This window comes from Anomaloglossus baeobatrachus, chromosome 7, assembly GCF_048569485.1.
Source record: "Anomaloglossus baeobatrachus isolate aAnoBae1 chromosome 7, aAnoBae1.hap1, whole genome shotgun sequence".
NCBI classification, from domain to species: Eukaryota; Metazoa; Chordata; class Amphibia; order Anura; family Aromobatidae; genus Anomaloglossus; species Anomaloglossus baeobatrachus.
In genome coordinates, this window is record NC_134359.1 from 218233345 (window position 1) to 218255836 (window position 22492).

General features: G+C 49.2%; 1 protein-coding gene across 5 annotated transcripts in view; it reads right to left on the bottom strand.

Annotated features, from left to right (window-relative positions):
- The window catches only part of CARHSP1 (calcium regulated heat stable protein 1), a 206158-nt gene that overhangs the window by 58075 nt on the left and 125591 nt on the right, over positions 1-22492 (bottom strand). Inside the window, exon 1 of one of the 5 annotated variants that reach the window (XM_075319097.1) lies at positions 20333-20429. The exons of 1 other annotated variant lie outside the window; for it this stretch is intronic. The gene's annotated coding sequence lies outside the window, so the exon portion shown is untranslated. Of the gene's footprint in view, positions 1-18886; positions 18986-20253; positions 20430-22492 lie in introns of those variants that run through there. 3 more of the 5 variants (XM_075319094.1, XM_075319095.1, XM_075319096.1) reach the window with 3 other exon arrangements.

Here is a 22492-nt window from a genome sequence, read left to right on the forward strand (position 1 = left end):
CGCACCAGATTTCAACACCAAATTTGCACATCCTAGCAGAAAAAAAATGGGGTTTTTTTTGCATTTTTGGGCCAAGAGATGCAAATTTGGTGATGACATTTTTACACCATATTCCTGCACCCAATCTACACCTACCAGAAAAAAAGGCATTTCTTTCCCACGGTATTGATGGAGATTTCCAGCAGGAGGTGTAAATTGGGTGCATGAATATAGTGTGAAAATTTCAGTACTAAATCTGCATCTTTTGGCAAAAAAATGTGGTTTTCTGCCAAGGGATGTAGGTGAGTTCACTGACTGAGGTCACCTGAGGGCAGGTTAACTATTGTAACAGGTGGAGGACCGTGGGGACGTCCAACTGTGACTGCAAATCACTTGACTGACGTCACCGCTGATTGCGCGGCTCAGTCTTTGTCTGCACTCACAGCGGGCAGTCATACTCTATGGCCGCTCGCTGTGAATTGGATGTAGCAGAACTGAATCATCGTGGGACCTCGTATGGATTATGTCGGACCTACAAGGGTGTTTTGGGGTTAATAAAGTGGTGAAAGGGTGTTTTTTGTACTTTATTCCAAATAAAGGATTTTTTCGGTGTTTGTGTTTATTTACAGATTAGTGATGGGGGTGTCTCATAGACCTGTTCTCATCACTAATCTAGGGCTTAGTAGCAGTTGTGGGCTGTTATTAACCCCTGCTATTACCCTTACTACCACCACATCAGGGCAATCAGGAAGAGCCAGGTAAAGCGCCGAGCTTGTCACATCTAATGCATGCGACAATCTCGGGCAGCTACAGGTTGCTATTTTTAGGCTGAGGGGTTGGGGGGGGAGGCCTAATAACCATAGGCCTCCCCAGTGAGAGAATACCAGCCCCAGCTGTAGGGCTTTATCATGGCTGTGTATCAAAATTGGGGGGGGACCGCACGTCATTTTTTAAAATTTATTTAAATAGTTAAAAAAAAAAAAAGCTGCATGCGGTTCCTCTTATTTATATTCACAGCCAAGATAAGCGCATGGCTGGGAGTTGCAGTCTGTAGCCATGGGCTTCATCTGTGCTGGGTATCATAATATGGAGGGACCAATTGTTTTATTTATTTTTACTGCCCAATCTAGACGCACACAGCGCCTGGGAGTGGAAGCATCAGACACGCTGTCACTCAGAGCGGGGGCGCTTCTGACTGCAACCAATAAGAGACGCTGGTGGGCGGGAAAGCAGTGCAAGTTCAATTATCGGCTCCGGAAGTGAATGAATGACCTGGAAGGAGTATACAGCCATGACGAAGCCTAAGTGAGTACAGCGCGCATGCTACCATCTCCCCATCCCTTCCACCACCATTTTTAATCGCCAGATTATATGGGGACCAGATTCCGGACCAGAACCAGATTTTTTTTTTTAAAAAAATTTAACAGGTACCTGCCGATCCCGATTATCTGCAAGTCCTCCCATCTCTAATTAAGAGGTGTGCACCTCTTAGGCTAAGTTCATACTTCCGTTGTTTTGTATCAGTCACATGCGTCGCTTGACGCATGTGACTGATGCGTTGTACAACGGATGACAATGAAAAGAATTTCATTGTCGGACTCCGTTGTGTGTGGGAGGGGGCGGAGCCGAGCGGGGGTGGAGCCGAGTGGGGGGCGGAGCCAGGCGCTGAGGATGTCAGTGGCAGTGCTGCGGTCTACATGGCTGGGGACAGGTGAGTGTGTGAGTGTTGCGAGTGAGTGTGTGTGTGAGTGTACACATGCGGAGTGCGGGAGGGGGCGGAGCCAAGCGGGGGGCGGAGCCAGGCGCTGAGGATGTCAGTGGCAGTGCTGCGGTCTGCATGGCTGGGGACAGGTGAGTGTGTGAGTGTTGCGAGTGAGTGTGTGTGTGAGTGTACACATGCGGAGTGCGGGAGGAGGCGGAGCAGAGCGGGGGCGGAGCCAGGCGCTGAGGATGTTAGTGGCAGTGCTGCGGTCTGCATGGCTGGGGACAGGTGAGTGTGTGAGTGAGTGTAGTGAGTGTGTGTGTGTACACATGCGGAGTGCGGGAAGGGGCGGAGCCGAGCGGGGCCAGGCGCTGAGGATGTCAGTGAGTGGCAGAGCTGCGGTCTGCAGGGCTGGGGACAGGTGAGTGTGTGTGTGTGTGTATACATACATGTGCGGAGTGCGGGAGGGGGCGGGGCCGAGCGAGGAAGTGTCGGCTCCCTGCAAACGTAACCAGACTAAATATCAGGTAAAGCAAAGCACCCGATGTTTACCTTGGTTACCCGATATTTACCTTGGTTACGGGCGTACACCGCTTAGCGCTGGCTCCTTGCACCGTAACCAGGGTAAATATCGGGTAACCAAGCAAAACTGGTGACGTGTGCAGGGAGCCAGAGAGCATGCGCAGCGAAATCCGACGGATTGCACTGCTCAAAAAACGTTACATGCTGCGTTCCTCCAGCCCGGCGGTCAGTCGTTCCACGACTGATCAGTCGGGCAGAGGGTGCAACACAGCATCATCAGTCACAATCTGCCGCTCATAGAAGTCTATGGGAACAACGGAATCCGCTTAACGGATTCCGTTGTTTACCAGAGCAGCGGATTGTGACTGATACAATTTAACGGAAGTGTGAACCTAGCCTTAGACACATCTTATGCCAGCATGCTTTTTGTTATCCATTTATTGCCCTGTTGTGCTTTGGCCATATATATTACAATGTAATACACATGTAATACAAATTGCAAGGCAAAAACTATATACTAAACAAGCTTTATTTTCCCTAATTAAAATCTGCTCATATAGATAAATCAAAAATATGTTCAGACAAAAAAAAAAAAAGAAAGAAATATATAGATAGATAGGGAACACCTGGAAATAAAATGTATGCCCTAAGATATCTCAAATTAAGCACATGATGGCACAATATAGAAGATTTTGAGCAATTGTCAGACTGTATAGCACAAAGATAGTTGAAAATATACTCAATAAAAGGGCAATTTAGAGATTTAGAATATGAGAAAACTGCAAGAAGCTGGAAAGTGTACTCTAAGGGCGGCTTTGCACGTTGCAACATCGCACGTGCAATGCCGGTGGGGTCAAATCGAAAGTGACGCACATCCGGCGTCACTTTCGACATCGTTGTGTGTAAATCCTAAATGATACGATGAACGAGTGCAAAAACGGCGTTATCGTATCATCGGTGTAGGCTCCGACTTTTTCATAATTACGCTGCCGCGACAGGTACGATGCTGTTCCTCGTTCCTGCGGCAGCACACATCGCTGTGTGTAAAGCCGCAGGAGCGAGGAACATCCCCTTACCTGCCGCCGCCGGCTATACGGAAGGAAGGAGGTGGGCGGGATGTTTACATCCTGCTCATCTCCGCCCCTCCGCCGCTAGTGGCCGCCTGCCGTGTGACGTCGCTATGACGCCGCACAACCCGCCCCCTTAGGAAGGAGGCGTGTCGCCGGCCAGAGCGACGGTCGCAGGGCAGGTGAGTGCATGTGAAGCTGGCGTAGCGATAATTTTTGCTACTCCAGCTATCACAAGATATCGTACCTGCGACGGGGGCGGAGACTATCGCGTGCGACATCGCAGCATCGGCTTGCGATGTCGCAACGTGCAAAGCCCGCCTAAGTCTATGTTCACACATCAGTTTTTTGGCATCAGGCACAATCCGGCGTGTGCCTGATGCAACGGATCCTGCGCAAAATATGCAAAAACGGATGCACCGGATTCTTTTTTTTTACGGAATCGGTATACTGGTTCCGTAAAAAAAAAACGGATCCGGCGCATCCGTTTTTTTGCATCAATTTCACCCGTTTTTTGCTGGAACATGTGGAACATGCTCAGTTTAAAAAAATGGATAAGGTGGCCGCATCCCTTGTTTGACGCATCGAGCCGGATCCCGTGTCCATAGGCTTCCATTCTAAATCACGCCGGATCGCGCCGATCCGGCGCGATACGTTTTTTTTCAGAGACAAAAAACGTTCAATGAGACGTTCCATCCGGCTAACGCACTGAGTAATTACGCCGGATCCATCATAAACCGGATGCAACGCAAGGCCATCAGGCACAATCCGGTGCAAATACAAATCAATGGGGATAAAACGGATCCGGCGCCTGATCCGTTTTATCTGTTTTTTCCGGAATGTGCCTGATGGAAAAAAACTGATGTGTGAATGTAGCCTAAAGCTGGGTTCACACATTGCGACAGCGACGTCGCTGTTACGTCACCATTTTCTGTGACGCAACAGCGACCTTGTAAGTCGCTGTTATGATCGCTGCTTAGCTGTCAAACACAGCAGACGCAGCAGCGATCATAACGACATGCATCGCTGTGGAAGCGATGCTGCACTTGGTAACTAAGGTAAATATCGGGTAACCAACCAAAGTGCTTCTCTGGTTACCCGATATTTACCTTGGTTACAAGCGCACACCGCTTAGCTGGCTCCCTGCACTCATTTCCACAGTACACATCGGGTTAATAAGCAAACCTTTGCTTATTTCCCGATGTGTACTCTGGCTGTGTGCAGGGAGCAGGCAGCCGGCAGCACAGGCAGCGGCGGACGCTGTAACTAAAGTAAATATCGGGTAACTAAGGAAAGGGCTTCCCTTGGTTACCCGATATTTACCTTGGTTACAGCTTACCGCAGCTTCCAGATGCCGGCTCCTGCTCCCTGCTCGCTTCATTTCGTCGCTCTCTCGCTGTCACACACAGCGATGTGTGCGTCACAGCGGGAGAGCAACGAGCAAAAAATGAAGCAGGACATTCAGCAACGAGCGGCGACCTCACAGCAGGGGCCGGGTCGTTGCTGGATGTCACACACAGCGACGGGACGTCGCTGCTACGTCACAGAAAATGGTGACGTAACAGCGACGTCGTTGTTGCTATGTGTGAACCCAGGTTAAGGCTAACAGGTATGCCCTACTGTGGACCGGACCATTCAGTGTATCATATAATATCATTGATGGACGAGCTTGCTTGACAATCAAGCACCAGGGTTCTTGAGATGCTTAATACTCGATCGACTAGCCTGGTACTCAGGGACCATGCTCGAGTCCCCGCTCAGCATGTTTCACGGCTGATTTTCAGCCACTAAACATGCAGGGATTACTTACCAATCACGGTAATACAACTAGTGTAGAGTTAACTTCTGGAGTAGGGATAGTGTATTAGAGGAATTTAGGCAGGGTTCTTTGCGTTACAGTCATTGGTGCTACCACGTACAACCAACAGTCCTTTTTAGGGCTAATCTAATTTAAATAGATTCTATTCTGTAATAATAGCATAACTGCGTACATAATGTAAAATGTGCAAGGAGTGCGGTAAGGGACAGGGAACTGGATGTCCAACTGATGAAGGGGTATGCAGAGGCTGAGGGCCTGGGCAAACTAGACCTGCGGGGAGCACACCAAACCCATGCATCATCCAGACCTAACTTCCTGTCCAACTGGCTTTAACAGTGGGACATTTTTTTCAGTGATTTTTGATTGTGGGGTAGGGAGAAGAAAAAAAAACAAAAACCACACCACCAGCTGGTTTGTTCCTCACAGGCTACACATGGTCTCGAATTGTCCGAATGTCCGAATTTGTCCGTAGATGCACATGCTGGCTGCTGAGCTTTTCCCACACGCTGTCAACCCCCATGTAACTATATGTAATTTTGCAATAGGGGATTAGTTTGTAACCATTCACATAATTTAGCCATGGTTTTTACATTTTTACATACCCATTACGTTTTATTTTTTTAATTGAGAAGTCCCTTTCTTTTCTAATCCATGGGGGAAAAAGATTTGACAAGTCTGCACCATTTCATGGATCAAGAGTAAAGACTAAGGGTGCGTGCCCACGATCAGTATTTGCAGCGGTTTGGATGCAGCATACGTCAGCTGCGTCCAAACCGCTGCAGTGCACAGTCCAAGCACAGTGGACGGGACGGGATTGTTCTTTCCACAGCAAACACTGACCTGCGGAGCGTTTTTACAGATCGCAACATGTCAATTGTTTGCTGCTGAATTGCCTGCGTCCTCCGTAGGTAGAACACAAGCGAGAGATCGCAGCGCACTGAACCCTGATCATGGGTACTGACAGCTGCTGTCTCCTACGTTCTCCTGCGGAAGGGACGCCCCCCCCCCCCCGGTCAGGACTCGCTGCGTTCAAAACGCAGTGAGTCCTGATCGTGGGCACATACCCTAAAGGTGGTGGTGGGAATGTGCACTGTAGTGTTTGCAAGCGAAGCATACACAGTAAAAAACAAAGAAGACATGGTGTGAGGTTTACGGCTCCTCATGCAATTTTATGTCAGTGGCTCGTGTGCTCCTCTGCATGGAGGAAGGGTGCAGGAGCTGCCGCTATACACTTGCGTCAGTCTGGTCCGTACAACCAGTGATTTTTTTTCCCATCCCCCATCACTGGTGTACATGGCCCATAGATCAATATTGGGTCAGTGGGCTGTCTGTTCTGCATACGGGCAGCACAATAACTGAAGACATGCTTGTCTGAAGGCCAATAGTAATTACATAGTTTTGTTATGGAACTTGCTACACTAGTGCCTGAGGTCAGAGTCACTATCAGCAGTTGCCCCAGCCATTAACAATAAGTAATCAATTTACAAGCTTTCCCCTATAATCTATTTGACAGCCGCTGCAACAGTAAAGACACGTGCAGATTTTATGAATTTCTTTATCCTAAATTTTTTAATTAAAAACAAAATTAGCTGCCAAGAGTACTTAAATTTGCAGTCAACTATAGCACGGCAGAGGAAACTGATTAGTACAGTAGTTAGAAAACGAGCGAACGGCCAGCCAGATAATCCATGGACTGCTCCAGCTCATGAAGCCATAGCCACACACACAGACACACAATTGATATGTTTGTTGATGCCTGCAGCCTTATACAGTCCTGCTCATCGTTATTGGCACACATGAAGTTTAAGTACATAATGTGGAATATCTCATGTAAAAAAATGAATTAAGTGAGGCAGCTTTTTTTTTTTTTATAGACCACTTGTGTTAAATACAAAAGCGAAAATGATAAATATAATCCACATGTGTGTAATCAAGTCCCTGTATAAATGCACCTGCTCTGTGATATTCATATTAAATTATGGTATAAAGACCGGCCAGGGACCATAGCCAGAGACGAGAATAGTTTGGGGGCCACCTCTTCAGAGCTGCTGGAGGTGATTGATAGGGCTCTCCCTACGTATATCATCTCTAGCACCTCTGGGAAGAGCCAGGTGTGGACAGTGACAGACCAGTCTTATCTCTGGCAATGGTCTGAATCTAGTATATATTCACTAAAGTGTTTCAGAGTAAAATATAAATGTCTGCAATAGTGCAGCCAGGCACGGATTACTGCTGCCTGCGGTGTGGGCAGCATGAACCAGATGACAGGTTCCCTTTATTATAGCAAAATAACATAAGGCAATGTCTCAAAGCTTTACTTCAGTCTTACCTATAGAGCTGCAATAGAGAAAACGTCTGCTGTACATGATTAGCTATAAAGCCCCACACTGCAGATGTGTACGCACACAGGCAGCCAGATTCCTGTGCTTCACAAATCACTATCAAGAGCAAATTCTGACACCATACAAATATAAGCAAGGTCATGCTTTTTACATGTTCTCATTTTAATCACTCGCAAACAGTATACGGTAGTTCGTCAGCCATCAATGCCATGCAAAGAATTAAGAAAAAAACACTGAAGTACGAAGAATGACATTCTCTGTAAAGGTCATGGATGACAAGTAATTATGTCACTCATTGACAACAATCAATCCAAGGACCCACTCTGCGCCCCCTACAACCTTGCACTCTATATAGGAGTACGTCATCTGTACTCTTGTAAACAGCTGTCTGGATGGCCCGAGCAGCCAACCATGGCAAGCTACAAGCATGGCAGATGTGCTTCTAACATGAGGCAGAGGCAAGCGATGATCAATGTGCTGACTGCTGAGCAAACACTGCTGACTACATACTACGCCTCACTCCTTCACATCTGCAAGCACCACAGCATAATGGAGAAAGCAGTGTAAGAGGAGACATATGGGCACATTTTGCATGTCCCTTCCTTAGTTAATGCCAGTTACTGTCGCTTTAGTACAGAGAAGTCAGCAGCTGCAGAAAGTGTTTAGTTCAGTATTTTTTAATAAATGCTCCATTTGATTTGCATTCAATAGGAACAGGAACATGGAAGTAGAATTTCAAAATATAGCCACACACAGGTTATATACCTTTAAAAATGGAAACTTGTAATACTACAGCTTCATTGCCAACAAGAGCAGAGTAAAAAGCAGGAGATTAATCAAAGATTACTGCACAATACACTATATGCTGCAGTACTGCACACTATCCTGCTGAAGAACCAACTCATGTAAGGAGCAGGCTTCCCCAATCTACAATCTGTCAGACTAACAGGATGAAAGGGTAAACGATGGTGTGGGGGTGCTTTGCTGGTGACACTATTGGTGATTTATTCAAAATTGAAGGCATACAGAACCAGCATGCCTACCACAGCATCTTGCAGCGGCGTGCTATTCCATTCGGTTTGCGTTTAGTTGGACCATCATTTATTTTTCAACAGGACAATGACTCCAAACACCTCCAGGCTGTGTAAGGGCTATTTGACCAAGAAGGAGAGAGATGGGGTGCTACACCAGATGACCTAACCTTCACAGTCACCAGACCTGAACCCAATCGAGATAGTTTGGGGTAAGCTGGACCGCAGAGTGAAGGCAAAAGGGACAACAAGTGCTAAGCATCTCTGGGAACTACTTCAAGACTGTTGGAAAACCATTTCCGGTGACTACCTCTTGAAGCTCATCCAGAGAAAGGCAAGAGTGTGCAAAGCATTAATCAAAGCAAAAGGTGGCTACTTTGAAGAACCTAGAATATAAGACATACTTTCAGTTGTTTCACATTTTTTAAGTATTTCATTCCACACGTTTTAATTCATCATTTTGATGCCTTCAATGTGAATCTACAATTTTCAGAGTCATGAAACTAAAGAAAACTCTTTGAATGAGAAGGTGTGTCCAAACTTTTGGTCTGTACTGTGAGATATTTTTATATATAACTCTGCTCCTGGATATTCCTCTTTCAATTTTTCAATTCATGGATAGACAGGTTTCAACATTACAGGGATCCTGGCTACGATGGTTGTCGCTTTCAAAATTCTACATTGAGGGGTGGAGAGAGCAGCTGGAGGCAGGCGCAGACATCGTGCTTCAAGTTCTACTTAGACCGCAGTAAGGGCTCATGCGCACGTTGCGTACTTACATGCATTTATGCTGCGTATTGCACTGCAGCGTAAATGCATGCGTCCTGCATCCCCTGCACAATCTATGTAGATTGTGCATGATATGTGCGCATGTTGCTTTTATGAATGCAGCAATTTGGGTGCTAACATTTTGACCCAAATCCGTGAGTTCATAAAAGCAGCATGTCAATTATTTGTGCGTTCTGGATGCATGGTGGGGGCAGCATCCCAAACGCATGAAAACGGCTTTTTTTTAACAAAAATACTGCATTCATTACGCAGTGTTTCTGCAGCGATTTGAAGTGTACATGTGCTGTCAAATCGCTGCAGAATATTATGCAGTTACGTGCGCATGAGCCCTTAGGATAGGGCTAGACAGCCATAGATTCTCTCACCTCAGAGAATCGGGCTGATCATGTAATGGACAGTCTGCTCAGACTCTGATCAGTTTGATTCCAGTGCCAGCTTCTGTACTCTATCAATCAGAGTATAGAAGCACACTGTGAGGAGTAGATGGAGAACAAAACTTCTAGATTTTCCCCATTGTGTCAGTGTGCAAAAATCGACTGAACTCAGATGTCATCCAAGTGCAGTCCGAAGATTGAGAAGCACTCACTTACTTGCATGTCTGAGTGCAATATGAACATTAGATCAAACTTGGACATACAGCGATTTTTTTCCCCTCGAACAGACCTGGTCCAAGGAAAAAAAAGAATCTGACGTGCTCGACCCCATAGTCTAATATTGGTCTGAGCACGATCTGATGTTTGGTCAGAAAAGTCTCGGACTGAAAATACTGCCATCTACCTCTGCCCTTACACTCCGAGTTCACATCAGTTGCCAGAATTTAAGCAGAAAACAGATGTGTGGTGTTTTACACAAGCCTCAGCTCCAACAACCTTTTGAAAATGGGCACAATTTAGGGTGCTTTCACACTTGCGTTCAGCAGAGTCCGTCACTATGGAGAATAGCGCAGTCAGTTGTATATATAGACTTGTATGGATGACTCACTGTAACGCAAGTGTCAGCGTTGCATCCGCCGGACGACGCAGCGTCGTTATTTTGACGCTGCGTCGGGCGGAAGGAACGCAACATGTAACTTTTTTTGAGCAACAGAATCCTTTGGATTCCACTGCGCATGCTCCCTCTGGCTCCCTGCACCTGTAACCAGGGTACACATCGGGTAACGAAGGAACCCTGGTTACATGTGCCGGGAGCCCGACACTTCCCCGCTCGGCTCTGCCCCCTCCCGCACTCCGTATGTATACACACACACAATCGCACACGCACACACACACACACACTCTCTCACACTCATTCACCTGTCCCCCAGCGATGCAGTCCCCGCGGCACTGACGTCCTCAGCCATGGGCCCACTCGGCTCCACCCACTTTGCACTCCGCCCCCCGCACACATTGTCGGCGACCGAACGATCAGCTGATCACCCGGCGGCCGGCTACTGTGAGTGATCAGCTGATCACCCGACGGCCGGCTACTGTGAGTGATCAGCTGATCACCCGGCAACTGTGAGTGATCAGCTGATCGTTCACAATAGTCTGCCGCCGGTTAACTGTAAAAAAAACCCAAACTGATTGCGTTGTTTTGCAGCATCCGTTGCATCCGTTGTGCCACTATATGCAACACATCTGTTGCATCCGTCACACAACGCAATGCAACGGATACCGTTCAACGCAAGTGTGAAAGTAGCCTTAGCTGAAAATGCATGGTTTACAGTCATCATAATTTACAGAAAAAAGTGGTAGAAATTAAGAAATGTACTTCAATGTTAAACTGGAATACGTTTTTCGTGGTGATGCACAGCAGCTGAAAGGTCAGGCACAAACCTCTTATAGGGAACCTGACAGCTGATACATATGGCGTTTCAGAGAGAAATATACAGTGGAACCTCAGTTTACGAGTAATTTTCTTTTTGCTGTACTATAAATTTGTAAGTCAGTTTACGAGCAAGCTTTGCTGTGCAAGCAAATACTCACCGCACACACACTGCCGGTTCCGTACTTTCACCGCGCTCTGACCCGCTCTTGCAGTCCACACAAACACACACACACACACACACTATGCTCACCTTACCTTCCGTTACCTCGCCGGCCTCCTGGTTCTAGTAGTCCACAGGTATGTGTATCAGGTAACCATCACGACGATGGAGGAACTTCCGCTGTCAGCGCTTCTCAAAGGCAGCACGCTGACAAATCAGAGGCAAGCGGCTCATGCGTATGACGTGGACGCTGACAGCGGAAGCTCCTGCATCGGTCGCGATGGTTACCGGATACACATACCTGTGGACTACAAGAACCAGGAGGCCGGCGAGGGAACGGACGGTAAGGTGGGCATAGTGTGTGTGTGTGTGTGGAATGGCACAATAGGGGACATTGCACAAGTTGTGGAATGAAATTTTCTGAGCTTCCATTATTTCCTATGGGAAATCTTGCTTTGCTAGACGAGTAAACTTTGTTTACAAGCACACTCCCAGAACGGACTGTTCTCGTAAACCAAGGTTCCACTGTACTTTAAAAGTGACTGGGGACTCAGACGTATAGGAGACTGGTCAGCCACAGGCCCTGGCGGGTTCTCCTAGTCCGCTGCCAGTGACTGACAGGTCTCTCCATTTACACATTAGAAGTGAGCGTGGAGAGGTCACTGGGACCGGCCTGTCTGACTAGTGTTCCGTGTGCTTCGGTCCTCGGCGGCTATTGAAGAATGTCTTTGGCTAAAACACAGCAGTGCTCTCAGAGTCCAGCTTACCTGGCTGAGACCATACAGCCAGTGCCTGACACATGCTGCCCATGTTTTTGGGCCGCATGCATCAGTTGTCAGACTCCCCTTAATGAATACTTCAGTGCACTCTTCAGCAAGACTGGCATGCAAAACAAAAGCCTTGATGAATCAAGGCCTAAGTAATGATCTTCCAACCACATCTGCTAGAAATTTGTTCCAATCATCTACTACGATTTCAGTGAAATACTATGTTCTCACTTTGCTTTTGATCTTCGTGCCCACTGGCTGTTGTATTTAGATATGGGGGAGGGGGCGTTCTGCTGGCATTATGGAAAAACAATGTCCAATGAGCACTTTCAACAACAACAACATTAATAGACCACAAGAATTCCAGACAAGTTCGAAAACGTCTGCAATCTTCAGCATTCAAAAAGGAACGCTGGCTTTCCATTTTAGGCTCCTGACTGCTACATAATTTGCCCAATGCATTGCTGAGCATCAATGATAAGCCTACCAAGTGTATCGCTATTCTTGCCTGGGCACGTAGATGTCTATGTGAATGGATTATACAAAAGGACATGCCATCTGCATTTGTTTAGGTTGTAAAATGCATCTTTCAGAGGAGCCTGCTGCGTGTAGTGTATAAACATCTCCCGGAGATCCCAGGGCTGGGGCTGAATGGCTGCAGCATGTAAATCAGAAAGTTTCAGTCCCGTTATGAGACAAACCGGATGTATGTGCCTCCTCCAGAGCCTGCGATTATACAGCGTGTTATCCTTGTCCCAATGTCCTTTGTGCCTCCTTCTGCAAGACTGGATTTTCCTGGTTTGAACTCAGATAGAAAGAAGTGACATGCTGACTACAGAAGACATACGGTCACCAATACGATTACATCAGGATGAAGCATAGCCGCCCGGGGGGTTTCAGCTGTCGAACCCACCATAATCAGCTGATCTCTGGCAGGGCTGCATTTGGGAAAGGGGTTGTCCTCATGAGACATTCATGTAAAGGGATTGTCAGGGACTAAACTAGCCATGATCTACCCATAGGTTAGGTCACCATGAGATCAGTGGGGCTCATGAGCAGGATAAACTGCAGTACCACACAGCATCCACTAAATGTACATTGCTGCAGTGTTCTGTCCTGTACACGGCTTATGCTATCTGCACACCCTGAGAATTGTAGATTATTTTGCACCAAAAACACTGTGCTTTTTTATTTCATTCATTTCAATGAGTGAAAAATGCTGCAAAGAAGCTGTAAGATTTGACATGCTGCAGATATCAAACTGCTTTACATCTGCAACGAAAAAATAAGCAGAAAGTGCAGTACTGTACAGTGCAGATTTATTTTTTTTACCATTGAAAACGAGGCAAAAAGCAGCATGTGAACAAGCCCTTAAATTCGGCTGCTGCCAAAGCAGGTATAAGCTGACCGGTGGACATTCCAGGTGTTGAACCGCCACCGATCTTATATTTACCAGACCTTGTTACTGTCACACCTTTACGTACATCTATACACCATAGCATTAAGACCACTGTAGGTCCTTCTTGTATCATTCATATCCAGCAGCATGGTGCTGTTTGTTGGTTTATCTAGCCACATTTTGTAACTATCGGCCTCCTGATGAACCAGAGAACTGGGGAAACGCGTCGAGGCATGAGGCGTTATTAAGATAAGTTATACTTTGGGCTTTCCCTGATTAGGCTGCTTTCACACATCCGGTTTCAGCAGTGCGGCTAAATCCGGCTCTAAAACCTATGCAACGGATGCGGCAAAAAAAACGCATCCTTTGCATAAGTTTTTACATGCGGCCCGTCCGTTTTTTGCCGGTTGCGGCACGCTACTGAGCATGTGCAGTGCAAAAAACCGCATGCGGCGGCCGGATGCGTTTTTTGCCGCATCGCGCCGCATCCGGCATCCATAGGCATGCATTGGAAAAACCACCGCATCGGCCGGATGCGGCGCGATGCGTTTTTTTTTGCCGGACAAAAAAGCGTGCCAGGCAACGTTCCATCCGGCCGCCGCACGGGCTAAATATGCCGCATCCGGCAAAAACCGGACCGAACGCAAGGCCATGCGGCACAATCCGGAACTAATGAAAGTCTATGCGGAAAAGACGCATCCATCGGCAAAAAAAACCGGTTGCGTTTTTTCTGCAAAGAGCCGGATTGTGCCGCACAGGAAAAAACGGATGTGTGAAAGCAGCGTAAGTTGTTGTTCTCATAGAGAACCATTGCGACATCCTGGGTATCCCGGAGACTTTTTGTGAACTGAAGCTATTGCACTTGAAGCACTTTAATTTGCGCACTGCACTTTATCTTTTGTTGCAGGGGTTTACAGGGTTAGGACAGGGAAAGCCGTCGAGGAGTGGGGGCGCCATATCGTACATCTAGGGTGCCAACCTCCATGGCTAGGTAGGACACAGTAGGGCAGGGGTGGGGAACCTCCGGCCCGCGGGCCGCATGCGGCCCGCCATGACCTTTTATGCGGCCCCCGGGCACATTCCCGGGGGCTGTAGTGCTGGGGCCGCCAGCCCTTTAAATCACCACATGCACTGTTCGGGAGAACCAATGGGCTCTCCCGCTGTCCAGTAGCGTAATCAGCGGTGTGTGCCCGCCCCTCTGTCCCCTCGTGCTGTGTGTGTGCCCGCCCCTCTGCCCTCCGGAGCGATGTGCCCGCCCCTCTTCCCCTCGTGCTGTGTGTGCCCGCCCCTCTGCCCTCCGGAGCGATCTGCCCGCCCCTCTTTCTCCTCGTGCGGTGTGCCCGCCCCTCTGCCCTCCAGAGCGATCTGCCCGCCCCTCGTTCCCCTCGTGTGGTGTGCCCGCCCCTCTGCCCTCCGGAGCGATCTGCCCCCTCTGCCCTCGGCGCGATGTGCCCGCCCCTATGTCCTGTTGTGTGGTGTGACCGCACCTTTCAACTCCAGAGCGATCTGCCCGCCCCTCTGCCCTCCGGCCTGCACTGTCTCCGGCGCTGTGTGTGCGCGCCTGCACTCTGCTCCCCGTCCAGCACTTTGTGTACCCTCCCTCCAGAGTTGTGTGCAACGATCACTGCTGTGTCCCTCACCCCATGCTGTCTATCACCTCAGGTTTGTGGCTCCCCGGTAATGTCAGGGCTCTGCAGGTGCTGTGTGCAGAGCCTTGACATTACTGGGGGGCAGTGCTGTGTGCCCTCCCAATGCTGTGCATCACCCCCCAGTGTTGTGTTCCCCCCTCAGTGATGGCTTTGCCCCAGCTCCTCTTGTGATGTGTATGTCCCCCAGCCCCTCTTGCGTTCTGTATGCCCCCCAGCACCTCTTGCGTTGTGTATGCCCCCCAGTATCTCTTGCGTTGTGTATGCCCCCCAGCCCCTCTTGCGTTGTGTATGCCCCCCAGCCCCTCTTGCGTTGTGTATGCCCCCCAGCCCCTCTTGCGTTGTGTATGCCCCCCAGCCCCTCTTGTGTTGTTTGCCTTCAGCGTCTCCTGTGACTTATACATCACATTGGAGATGCTGGGGGCATATACATCACAGGAGACACTGGGGACATACACAACACAGGGGGGGCTGTGGGCATTTACATCACAGGAGGGGCTGGGGGCATATATAGCTCCTCATGTGATGTATGTGCTTCCAGTGTCTCCTGTGTTGTGTATATACAGCAGTCCCAGCGTTTCCTTTCTGTGGTGTATACGTCAGTCCCAGCGTTTCCTTTCTGTTGTGTATACGTCAGTCCCAGCGTTTTCAATGTGATGTATATGCCCCCAGCCCCTCCAGTGATGTATGTGCCTTCAGTGACTCCTGTAATGTATATAGAGCAGTCCCAGTGTCTCCTATGTGCTGTGTGTGCCTCCAGTGTCTCCTATGTGTTGTGTGTGCCTCCAGTGTCTCCTATGTGTTGTGTGTGCCTCCAGTGTCTCCTATGTGTTGTGTGTGCCTCCAGTGTCTCCTATGTGTTGTGCGTGCCTCCAGTGTCTCCTATGTGTTGTGCGTGCCTCCAGCGTCTCCTATGTGTTGTGCGTGCCTCCAGTGTCTCCTATGTGTTGTGCGTGCCTCCAGCGTCTCCTATGTGTTGTGCGTGCCTCCAGCGTCTCCTATGTGTTGTGCGTGCCTCCAGCGTCTCCTATGTGTTGTGCGTGCCTCCAGCGTCTCCTATGTGTTGTGCGTGCCTCCAGCGTCTCCTATGTGTTGTGTGTGCCTCCAGCGTCTCCTATGTGTTGTGCGTGCCTCCAGTGTCTCCTATGTGTTGTGCGTGCCTCCAGCGTCTCCTATGTGTTGTGTGTGCCTCCAGCGTCTCCTATGTGTTGTGCGTGCCTCCAGCGTCTCCTATGTGTTGTGTGTGCCTCCAGCGTCTCCTATGTGTTGTGTGTGCCTCCAGCGTCTCCTATGTGTTGTGCGTGCCTCCAGCGTCTCCTATGTGTTGTGTGTGCCTCCAGCGTCTCCTATGTGTTGTGCGTGCCTCCAGCGTCTCCTATGTGTTGTGCGTGCCTCCAGCGTCTCCTATGTGTTGTGTGTGCCTCCAGCGTCTCCTATGTGTTGTGTGTGCCTCCAGCGTCTCCTATGTGTTGTGTGTGCCTCCAGCGTCTCCTATGTGTTGTGTGTGCCTCCAGCGTCTCCTATGTGTTGTGTGTGCCTCCAGCGTCTCCTATGTGATTTATATGATTTAGCAAATATTATTATCACAAAGAGTTGACTGCGCTTCAGACCGAGACAGAAAAGCAGTTGTGAGAAGAAACATGATTAGTATCATCCAACATCACAGCCACACCAAAGAGAAGCCGCTCCGGCCGCCACAGTAGGGGTGAGTTAATTGTTTGACCAAATATAGCCGGGTAATTTTCACATTGATAATTTTGTGCGGCCCCTGAAGGTTGGTAGAAATTTCCAAATGGCCCCCGGCTGAAAAAAGGTTCCCCACCCCTGCAGTAGGGAATGGAGATTGTAGGGAATTATTTCCTCCTCCTTCCAGTGCACTGATATCTATATTGTATTGTGGTTCAGACCATTATAAAATAATCATTAAATGTTATGTTTTAGTTGGGGTCTATCCGTATATGTGTTTAAATACCCGTTAACTAGTATTTTGTAGGTCCTTCTTGTACCACCAAGCCAGCATAGCCACGGGCCGCACAAGATCTCTGAAGATCCTGTGGTAAATGCACCAAGAATTCAGCAGATGCTTGGTGTCCTGTAAATTTTGAGGTGCGGCCTCCATGGTCTGGAGTGGTGTCTCCAGCGCTTCCCACAGATGCTCACTCAGAGTAAATTCTGAGCAACACTCAGTCAATACTTTGAGATCTTTATCACGTTTCTCAGTCCGATCATGTATACATCTTGCAGTGCAGCAGGGCATTGTCCTGCCAAAAAAGGTGACAGCCATTAGGATGGTTCTTGACCTGCAACAAAGTATAGGTAGCCTCTACTTGTCACAGAATCAGCCACACATTGCCAGGATCCAAGGTTTCCCAGTAGAACTTGAAGCCTCCTCCGCTGCTTATCTTCTTCCTATGGGGCATCCTTGTGCATGTCTTAGCTGGGGAACAGAAGTGACATGTCCTTGGCCATCTTCATAAAATGTGGTATACCAGACGGCCTTTTTACATTACTCTGTAGTCCAGTTCTGATGTTTATGTGCTCACTGTACAATAGATATGGGCTTTCTGAATGGTCTGGAGATACTAAGCCCCACAGTCCTCAGCTACCAATACCCATTATCTGCTAGCACCATTCTATCACGGGAGCTGACATTTGGGTTACAGTAGCTCTCCTGTGGGATCAACCAGGCCAGCCTTTCTTCTCCATGAGCATAGATGAGCCTGATGCGCCCCTGACCGGTTGCCGGTTCACTAATAGTTATAAATGCTACCATTTATTGGCTACATCAGAGATCTATGGCTACTGTAGCCCTGTGAGCGGCCTACTACGTCCCGGCATCCCTGGCTCTTGTTTTGATTAGTTGATCTGGTGTAATGTCGCATGTGTGACATGGCACAATGATGGCATCGTACCAGGCCGGGGATGCTGACACCGCAAATTACCGGCCTGGCTGATGGACTGCCTCCTGCAAATCAATTAACTTTTAAGGCTGGATTCACACGGTTGTGCCGCTTCCGATGTGAGTGCATCAGATGCGATATTCTAATAACGTTTGCCTCCCGCTGCGCTGCACTCGGATGTCATCTGAATGCAGTTTGATGTTTCACTCGCACCCATAGACTTGTATGGGTGCAAGTGACACGGCTCTCACTGACAATTGCGGCATGCTACAACTTTTATCTCACCCAGAATTTGGATAAGGAAAAAAATCTGATCTGCCTCATTGACTAACAATGGTCTAAGTGCAAGGAGAGGTTTTCTCGTGTGAGCGTACCCTAGTAAGTACTATCCACTGCTAATGGGGGTCACAACTGGCTAAAATAACATCTGTATGTGGCAGTCTGTAAGCACATTTCACAGGTATTATCTGCAATATGGGGCCTGTGGCTGGTGAGGGATGCGGCCCTGGCTTACAGATGGCACTGCAGCCACACAAATCAATCTGCGCTGCGAAATACCATAGTCATAAATAACACAAAAACAAAGTTACTTGTGGACTCTCCTAAACCACAAGTATAAAAGAGATGGCAAGAAAGGGGGGGGGCAGGGACCCTCAGGAGACGGGGAAAGAAGGAATGGCGGCTGCCTCCCCACAGATGAGATGTGCCACCTGTAACAGCAGAGGCCACAGGTGCATGTCCGCCCTCCACATAGCGGGACGAGGAGGCGGCGGACATCACTGCGGAGCACCGGAGGCAGCCCAGGACTTCATACAGCGCCTCCCCGGAGCACACACTGGCACCAGTACCGGCCGCACTGCAGCGCCCCACACACTCAGGAGCAGGGAAAGCCGCAGAGACACAACTCACCGGAGGCAGAGACACAAGTCACCGGAGGCAGAGACACAAGTCACTCACCGGAGGGCAGAGACACAACTCACCGGAGGGCAGAGACACAAGTCACCGGAGGGCAGAGACACAAGTCACCGGAGGCAGAGACACAAGTCACCGGAGGCAGAGACACAAGTCACTCACCGGAGGGCAGAGACACAAGTCACTCACCGGAGGGCAGAGACACAAGTCACCGGAGGGCAGAGACACAAGTCACTCACCGGAGGGCAGAGACACAAGTCACCGGAGGCAGAGACACAAGTCACCGGAGGCAGAGACACAAGTCACCGGAGGCAGAGACACAAGTCACCGGAGGGCAGAGACACAAGTCACCGGAGGCAGAGACACAACTCACCGGAGGGCAGAGACACAAGTCACCGGAGGCAGAGACACAACTCACCGGAGGGCAGAGACACAAGTCACCGGAGGCAGAGACACAAGTCACCGGAGGCAGAGACACAACTCACCGGAGGCAGAGACACAAGTCACCGGAGGGCAGAGACACAACTCACCGGAGGGCAGAGACACAACTCACCGGAGGGCAGAGACACAAGTCACCGGAGGCAGAGACACAAGTCACCGGAGGCAGAGACACAACTCACCGGAGGCAGAGACACAAGTCACCGGAGGGCAGAGACACAAGTCACCGGAGGCAGAGACACAAGTCACCGGAGGCAGAGACACAACTCACCGGAGGGCAGAGACACAAGTCACCGGAGGCAGAGACACAACTCACCGGAGGCAGAGACACAAGTCACCGGAGGGCAGAGACACAAGTCACCGGAGGCAGAGACACAAGTCACCGGAGGCAGAGACACAAGTCACCGGAGGGCAGAGACACAAGTCACCGGAGGCAGAGACACAACTCACCGGAGGGCAGAGACACAACTCACCGGAGGGCAGAGACACAAGTCACCGGAGGGCAGAGACACAAGTCACCGGAGGCAGAGACACAACTCACCGGAGGGCAGAGACACAACTCACCGGAGGGCAGAGACACAACTCACCGGAGGGCAGAGACACAACTCACCGGAGGGCAGAGACACAAGTCACCGGAGGCAGAGACACAACTCACCGGAGGGCAGAGACACAACTCACCGGAGGGCAGAGACACAACTCACCGGAGGGCAGAGACACAAGTCACCGGAGGCAGAGACACAACTCACCGGAGGGCAGAGACACAACTCACCGGAGGGCAGAGACACAAGTCACCGGAGGCAGAGACACAACTCACCGGAGGGCAGAGACACAAGTCACCGGAGGGCAGAGACACAAGTCACCGGAGGGCAGAGACACAAGTCACCGGAGGCAGAGACACAACTCACCGGAGGGCAGAGACACAAGTCACCGGAGGGCAGAGACACAAGTCACCGGAGGGCAGAGACACAAGTCACCGGAGGGCAGAGACACAAGTCACCGGAGGGCAGAGCGCAGGACACAAGTCGCAGTCAGGGATGAAATTGTCTCACTCACTAGAAAAGTGTCGTGTGGGCTTTTCCTGTCCTCCTCCCCCTGTGACATCAGCACACCACCCCTCCTGTCATCATGGCCGCTGCCCCCCTCCTCTGCCGGCCGGGCGGTATGGTGACTGCCCCTCCCGCTGCAGCCCTCACATCCTCCGATGCTTCAGTCCTAGGTGCAGGAGGCGGGAAACTGCTGAGGTGGCAGATAACAGCTGCTGTACAGCACACTGCTCCATTATATGCCACTGTACAGTCACTAGACCCCCTCTGCCGAATGAAGAACCCACTGAAAAACAAATAAAACTGGAACTAAAACTCCTTAGCCTTATATCAATTCACATGTCTGTGACATATAGTGACATATAGTGACATATAGTGACATATAGTGGCTGTGTGACTTATAGTGACATATAGTGACATATAGTGACATATAGTGGCTGTGTGACTTATAGCCGGTGTCTGCGCCAGGAAGGTCTCCTCATCCCTCTTCTATATGACTACACAGGGTCAGACTGGGGTGTCTGGGCCCACAGAGGCAATGCACACCAGTGGCCCAGACTACACTTAAGTCGTTATCCTGTTATAGTGGGCATCGACTGTTAAGGGGGATTTACACGCTACGATATCGTTAATGTTTTATCGTCGGGGTGACGTTGTTAGTGACGCACATCCGGCGTCATTAACGATATTGCAGCGTGTGACACGTACCTGCGACCTTAAGCGACCTCAAAAATGGTGAAAATCGTTCACCATGGAGAGGTCGTCCCAAACTCAAAATCGGTAATGGTTGTTTTTCGTTGTGGTTCGTCGCTTCTGCGGCAGCATACATCACTATGTGTGACACCGCAGGAGCGAGGAACGTCTCCTTACCTGCCGCCGGCCACAATGCGGAAGGAAGAGGTGAGCGGGATGTTTACATCACGCTCAGCTCCGCCCCTCCGCTTTGATTGGCCGGCCGCTTAGTGACGTCACTGTGATGCCGAATGTCCCTCCCCCTTGAGGGAGGGATTGTTCGGCAGTCACAGCCACGCCGCCGACCAGGTAAGTTTGTGTGACACTGCCGTAACGATAATGTTCGCTGCGGCAGCGATCACAAACAATCGTATGCACGACGGGCGGGTGTTTTCACGCTCGATATCGCTAGAAATTGCTAGCGAGATCGCTACCATGTAAAGCCCCCTTAAGGCCCTGTGTGCATGCTGCGGTTTTTACCGCAGTTTTTCTGCATGTTTTGCTGCAGAAAATGTTCATAACTTTGCTGCCGTCCTTCCCCAGCAAAACCTATGGTAAAAAAAAACATGGTGTGCGCACACTGCGGTTTTTTTCGGGACATACTAAAAACAATCATAGATATGGAATGAACATAGAATATATGTGGATATAGGGGAATGAACACATATACCACACAAATAAGTATGTATTTTATTCCCTGAGCATCTTAGGTGGGGAATGAACATAGAATATATGTGGATAATGGGGGAATGAACACACATACCACATACCCATGCCGGGACATACTAAAAAGAATGAACAAAAGGAATGAACAAAAAGAATGAACATAACTTCTTGGTTCCAAATTATGGAGATGAATAATAGGTTTCATAGACATCATAGATATGGAATGAACATAGAATATATGTAGATATTAGGGAAATGTAAACATATACTACACATATACCACACAAGCAAGTGTACATTTTATTCCCTAAGCTTCTTAGGTGGGGAATGAACATGGAATATATGTGTATAATAGGGAAATGTACACATATACCGCACAAACAAGTGTATTTTTTTTATTCCCTAGACTTCTAAGGGCTCATGCGCACGTAACTGTTGAATATTCTGCAGTGATATGACAGCACATGTGCGTATCAAATCGTTGCAGAAACACTGCATAATGGATGCAGTATTTTTGTTAAAAAAAAAAGCCGATTGCATGCTCTATGGATTCTGCCCCACCATAGACAGAGTAGAGTACAGTAGAGAATAGACAGAACTCGGGTCACTGCTGTGGACCCCGCACTGACCTCAGAGGTTCACCTGAATTCACTGTCATCGCGCGGCTCTGTCTCTGTGTGCTGTCATGAATCATGACACAGAGACACAGCTGTAAGATGACAGTGAACTCAGGTGAAACTCTGAAGTCACAGCTGCGAGGCCCTGCACTACT